The sequence below is a fragment of the Macrobrachium nipponense genome, chromosome 39 (genome assembly GCF_015104395.2).
Source record: "Macrobrachium nipponense isolate FS-2020 chromosome 39, ASM1510439v2, whole genome shotgun sequence".
Taxonomy (NCBI): Eukaryota; Metazoa; Arthropoda; class Malacostraca; order Decapoda; family Palaemonidae; genus Macrobrachium; species Macrobrachium nipponense.
Genome location: NC_061099.1, coordinates 39,328,446 through 39,335,473, shown reverse-complemented (window position 1 = coordinate 39,335,473; position 7,028 = coordinate 39,328,446).

The window sequence follows — 7,028 nt, the reverse complement described above, 5'->3', positions numbered from 1 at the left end:
CTACGGTGTGAACTCTTACGGATTCAGTTATATGAAGTAAGACAACCAGGCAGATTTACTTCGCTACAAATCATTACTATATCTTTACAAGATGTCTTCTTAACCTTCGCTAGGAAAACGAGGCGCGACCAGGCCTCCAGCTTACTAGGGACGCGTGCAAGATTTTCCACTGACACATAAGTTGCAAACATTATATTTCTAACTTAACTTGAAATGATCTTCGTAATGAATACTCATAATCAGTGCTACTCATACTAAGAACAACGATCAAGTAAAAAATAAAACAAATTAAACGTATTCAAATATTCTCAGTTATAGGTGGAAACACAAAATGATTGAACGGAAATCTAGCCTCTAAATTCAGTCCGGAAATGAAAACAAAATACGATATATTTTATTAAAAAATAATTTTTCCGTCTTGTTTAGTATACACATTACTAATTTTTTTTTTTACATTTTCATTCTAATAAATAAATCACATATGTTCTAACCTAAAACTCCTGTATCTTAAACTCAACGCGAAACAAATTTTTCAGGTCTTTTCTTTAACCACACCGACCCCCACAGCTCTAATAACAACAGCAAAGTAGTTTGTAGGTTTACTCCCCGAGTAAGCGAAAAATCAAATTTTGCAAACTTCAGTTAAGATTAAATTGTCATCGTATTAAAGTTGCATTGCCGCTTTGATGCAATATCTACTTATATAATAAGTGCAATATCTACTTATATAATAAGTGCTGATACGTATCTTGATATGGAACCAGAGGAAACTAATGAAGTGAGTATTTGGGGTTGACACTTTTCCTTTAATTTCTTCCTTTGAAATTCATGTCGAATTATTTGAATCATGTAAATAAACTTTACGGCCATTATATACTATATAGTAAGAGTAAGTGTGCAAGCATGCAATTTTTATCAAGTCATCGTCCTTACCTGATTTATGTACTGGAGAATTTTATCAAGTGTACTGGGATCTTGCTCAACTTCAAATATACTTTTACCAGCTTTGAAAAGTAGTTTTTTAACCATCTGAAATAAATAAATAAATAAATAAATAAACAAGATTAGAATAGTGAAGCTTCAAACGGGTAATTATATTAAACCTATATTTCTTAAATAGATTCGTCATAGACTTTGGAATCATGAGTATGGAAAACATATGCTCATAGAGGCTGAGATTATTGACACTGGCAGGAGTTTTAACTTTTAAAAGAGAGGGCGAACTGGGTTATATATAGTATTTAAAGGTCTTAAAACACAATTAGTTGTGAAAATAAGAATGCTTTGTGTTCTGTTAAAGGAGACTAGTTTGATAACCCTAAAGAAAAGTATATTCTAATCAGTCCGTGACATTTCCGTTAGACAAATATCATACGAACGTTTATTTTACCGGTACTTATTTTCACATTTAGAAGTAGGATATTTTCGTCATTTCTTTGACTCACTGACAATTACCTCACTGATGGTATCCGACGGAATGCTTCCATCTGTGAGCAACACGAAGGAGCAATTGTTCGAGTCACTTGCTGTCAAAACGGCTTCTATCACTGGAGCTGCTTCGGTTAAGAGGTCGTCTACTTTCACTAAAAGAAAAATAAATTTAGATTATTCCTATGAAAAACTAATGAGTCACTGAATGTTCAAATTTCCTAGCAATAACTCTCTTCACAACAGCAAGATTAATTACCAGTTGGAGAGGATATGTGATGCTAGAATCTTAGTCAAAATTACGCATTGGGGACGTTAGTCATATGCTGTTGAGAGTTCTATATCAAACTGAAAACCCAGTTTTTAAAAGTATGCTGGGGTTCGCTGGCGAATCCTTTCCCCTATGACTATTACAAAATTCAACTGATCATCCATATACAAGTACATACCTGGAAACAAGGAGGTGGAACATTGAACTGAGATGAGGACAGCTATGATTTTCACCACATCCAGAGCACCCATCTTCAGGATACACAGATCATTCCTGTATACACCAAATGAGCGTTTACGGTTTTCTTTTTCATGTATCCTGGTACGTGAATAACATTATCAAATTCATTTTGTTGAGAAAGCTTGATGCAACACCCGGCTGGACCTCTAAGTCATTTCAGCATCGGAATTGTTGAACTAAATGTTTGCACATGCAATCATAGTTTTTTTTGTTTTTTTTTTTTTTTACTCTACGTACTGTGCTTTATGCAGAAGAAATAAAATGCATGTCTCCAACGTCTAGTCCTCAGAATTACTCGAAAAAAATACGTAAAATTACCAATGCACACTCAATATAAACAAATAAATAAATAAGTAAATAAAAAATAAATATATAAATAAATAAATAAATATGTATACAATACATGTCTCCAACGTGTATCCCTCAATATAAATAAATACAAATAAATAAATAAATAAATAAATAAATAAATAAATAGATAAATAAATAAATAAATAAATTATCTATATGTATCTACCTATCTATCTTATACATACATACATACATACATACATACATATACTAATTATATATATATATAATATATATATAGATATATATATATATATATAAACAGAGTTCAGTCTGAGTTATATATTCTTCTAACCAATCTAAATTTCACAATTTAGATTTAAGGATATTTTGTTTTTTGACCCTTATTTTAAAAGGGTTCATTTTGTAATATCAGTCCTTCTGAAATGTTGTATCATCTTGTGATTTGTATGACCTCAGCAGAAGAAGGTGAAATAACAAATTTCTGTACTTACATGCACAGAAAAAGTTATTATATCTTTATATAATAGCCTTTACAATAGTATCTTTTTCATGATTTAGTTTTTATCTGCCAAGCCTTAGAGAGGTAAGGTAGTACGTGCATAAATTTTGCTTTTTGTAACTTGTCAACCCACGATGTTCAAGAAATCTAGAGAAAATAGGATAATAAAAGCTATCAGCGCTTTTCGAAGATTTTTAAAGTATTTAAGAACCTTTAAACAGCTGATCTCAACGTATCAGGAATCAGGTTTGGGTGACTAGCGTAAAATAGCGGGTCAGAAAATTTGTTTTCCAGGAGGCTGTAGCTTCCAGGATGCAAAGCGTAAGACGGAACGGGGTACGGATGATGTCTGGCGTGGAAATCCATGATATGCCTTGTAACGGCACGCCCTCTGTCTGCTTGATGACTGTTATCAATGACACCGTAGTTTGCGGGATTATCACGCCTGGGCAGATGAAGCATATAATGGCTGCAGTTACACGAAGTGGATTGCAGAGGAGTTGGCATCCCTGCTGCTGGACCTCCAATAGCTAACGCCCGATCCCGCCATCGGCTTTTGGTGTGGATAGACCCATCTTTCTTCCAACGCCGTATCCACTTGTAGACGGTGGATATGCTGCTTCCGGTGTCTCTGGCTATGTCTCGTGCGGACAGTCCGCTCGCCCACATCCATATAAACCCAGCGCGTTCGGATATGTCCGTGTGGGTTATGCGGTTATGGCGCGGCATGTTGGTAGCCCTGTGGGAGATCAAAGCAGGATGGCGTTTTACATACTATTGCTCTGTGGTCGTTGCTGGAGGGAGGTTATTCTAGGCCTATGTATAATCTTATGGATAGTTGTGTTTTTTATTGCGGTGTCCTCTTCTTGAATTTTTAAACATTCTTCTGGAGTGACATCATTGTCGCCAGGGTGCAAATTTATCTCAGACATTTTTTTTTTTTACGAAGTCGTTGAAAATTGATCGGAAATAAAGCAAGGCTCAAGAAGAGTAACTTTGGAAGACTTTGGTTTATTTACTGAGCAGTAATTTTTCTGGAAAACTAATTCTGGAAAACTAATTCTAAGAGAAGGATTTCACCTTCGTCCTCCAGTTCACTAGATGGATGCTCTTCCAGCATTCAAATTCTGTCTCTCCAGTGTGATGCCCACGTGTCTGTCTATCTACGATTTGAGTCTATAGTCTATTTATATCAATGTGATAGCCTTAACCAGTGTTTCTTAAACTTCCTTGTGTAGTGGACACCTTTTATTAGAATTACTCTATGTAGCGGACCCCTTATTATGATAATTTCACTCTTGGGTTTAAAAGTGTTTTCAGGGTATAATAATATATTATAGTACTAAAATTGCTACTGAATTATTTAGTAATGGCTTATCCTCACATTATCCTGACGACCCCTTGGAACATTCCATGGACCCCTGGGGGTCCTCGGACAACACTTCAAGAAACACTGGTCTAAACTATGAACACAGTGAATGAAACAGGCTATTATGACGCTGATAACAATTGTAAGCGGCTAATCTACGTACAGTTAGATCCAGTAAAACAAAATAACATCGCGTTAAATCGTATTTATTCAATTAATGAAATCTTCAATACTTGAGATTCCAAACTCTGCTGCTGGATTTGTAATTCTTCAATTAAAAAAAAAAGCTACTCATGAAGTGTTTATTATATTGTCGTATTTCAGAGCTTTCCGCGTGGCGTTAAATACCGAGGTGTCTGTTATAGTATGTTTAGACCATTCTATTTATCAGTACCACGCAACTTACACCTTTATTTTTTGTATGCTCTTTACTTGGTATCAGTTTTAACCTGAAATTTAGACCTCAGGGCAATTGATAGTGCTGCTTAGTCTCGCAATTCTGCGCATCCTGAAATATGTTTTTTCGTTGGAGTTTTATTTAATTTTAACCTCTAACTATAACATTATTGGCTTCGAAGTTTGATAAGGTATCTTTGTAAACAGGAGTAGGAGCTATTGTTACATCTGGTACTCTCACAAAGAGAGAGAGAGAGAGAGAGAGAGAGAGAGAGAGAGAGAGAGAGAGAGAATATAAATTATAACCAAGCATTCCCTGAGAGTTCAGTTTATCGAGAAACGCTGTCGTCAAAAAATGAAATGTTTATTTGTCCCCCGCCCCCCTCCCCCTCCCCCCCTCCCAAAAACCAGACAGTCTTTGGACATAATCATCTTTTATTCTCTATTTGGAGGAAGAGAGCAGAGGGGAAAATAATATGACCTGGCAAGTGATGCTAATTGAATGTTTACCCACAAAATTATGACTGTTATTGACATCAATCCTGGAGTGAATAACTTCGTATGCAGGCCCGTACCTAGAGTTTTCTGTGAGGGGGGGGGGTCGTTTTTCCCAAAACTGGAACCTTTTCTTCTATAAATGTCATTGCATATATAGGTATATACAAGATTAAATGCTTGAAAATGCTATTTTAATTATATCAAGAAGAAAAATTGGGTATGCGGTCTATGCCCTTCTTCCCGATTAGATGTTATTCAAAGTACTGACTTTGCAGAATTTTACTTATAATGTTGAAAGTTTGCACTGAAATTCAAAAATATTTCTTCAGTTTTATTAAATGAATCGTTTATTATGTTAACGATAACATGCATATTACTTTGTTGTTATGTTATATACTTTGACTTAACAAAAAACAATAATTATTTATTACTTTGTAAGTACAGTTCAATGAAAAGGATAGTCACAGAAAATATGGACTTCCAGAAATTTGAGGGGGTCTTTGGCCCACCCCTCCAACACCCCCTCGGTACGGCATAGTATGACTTTATTAGTATTTCAAATGTTTTACGATACCGACTAATTCAAGTGAATCTGTTGCGTTATAGGAGAGTTTCTCGCGGGACTTAGGTATCTAAGATTGATTTGAAGTGTGAGATAAAGTACTACTTATTGTCTAAGGACTTCCTTCAAGTCAGCCAGTATAAGGATATATAATCCTCTTTTACGTATGATGACAAAATCCAGTTCATATCAAACATTTGATGTAAGAAATGTGTCTGTTATGCTGTAATTTGATTTTTGCATGCAGCTTGCCAAATAGTATACCTTTACCATTAGAGATGAATGTAAAATCACACTGATACGCCCCTATACATACACACGCGCACACATATACGTACATATATTACATACGTACATTATAATATATATAGATATATATATATATATATATATATATATATACTATATAATATATATGATATATGTATATATTATAATTATATAATATATTTTATATATATATATATAATATATATATATATATTATATATACGTATATTATATAAATGTATATAATATATATAGATATATATATATATATATATATATTATATATATATAATATATATTATATATATAACTTCTATATATATATCTCTTCTGTAACTCAAATAACATTATTTTTTATATGTACCTATAAAGTTTTCACTTTAAGGTTTAGCTGACACAAATGACCAAATGAATATAGCAAACCAATTCACATTCCACAAAATTTCTCCAATCAGACAAACTAGCAGCCCAATGTGACTCAAATCGAACGTGCATCCTTCTGTCGTACTAACAATACACCTTAAAACAAGTAATATGTCTTCCTTCAAAGTCGACTAGATATACCGTGTGTCCTTAAAGTCCCAGTACCGTTACAATTATTTATTGCTCCGAATGGTACTGGGACTTTATGGACACCCCGTATAGCAGTCGTTCATTACCTCTGCGAAAAGCGAAGGCACACTTGGTGTCAGTCGAAGACGTCTCCGCTGCGTCCGAATCGTCTCGCGAGGAGGGTGGAAATGAGAGAAACCACCAGTCATTTACGGTTTCCTATAAAAGAAGCGAGATTCGGGAGTTCTCGGAGGGCGGGGTCACAGCTGCCGATTGGACGAATCGGAAACGCCAGATAAAGGACAGAGGGATTAAGTTAGCGTTTTTGTCTTCCTCTTCTTCTTCCTCTTTTTTAACGTATAGATTTGGTGTTTCGAAAAATGTTACTTACAGCTTTTACTGAAGCCTCTTGTCAGCGTCGTAGTTACTTTGGTTAATTAATGCATCCCAACAGTTAAAATGGAAAAAAGTTGAACTGGCGTTATTGGAAATCGATGTGGGAAACGATCAAGGGTGAAAGATAAATTAGCAGAGGCTCAGATATTTGGACTTTGGTGTTTTCAGCATTTCAGGGATTTTGTCAAGTAGGGATATTATGAATTCGCTGAATTTACATAATCAGAATTAT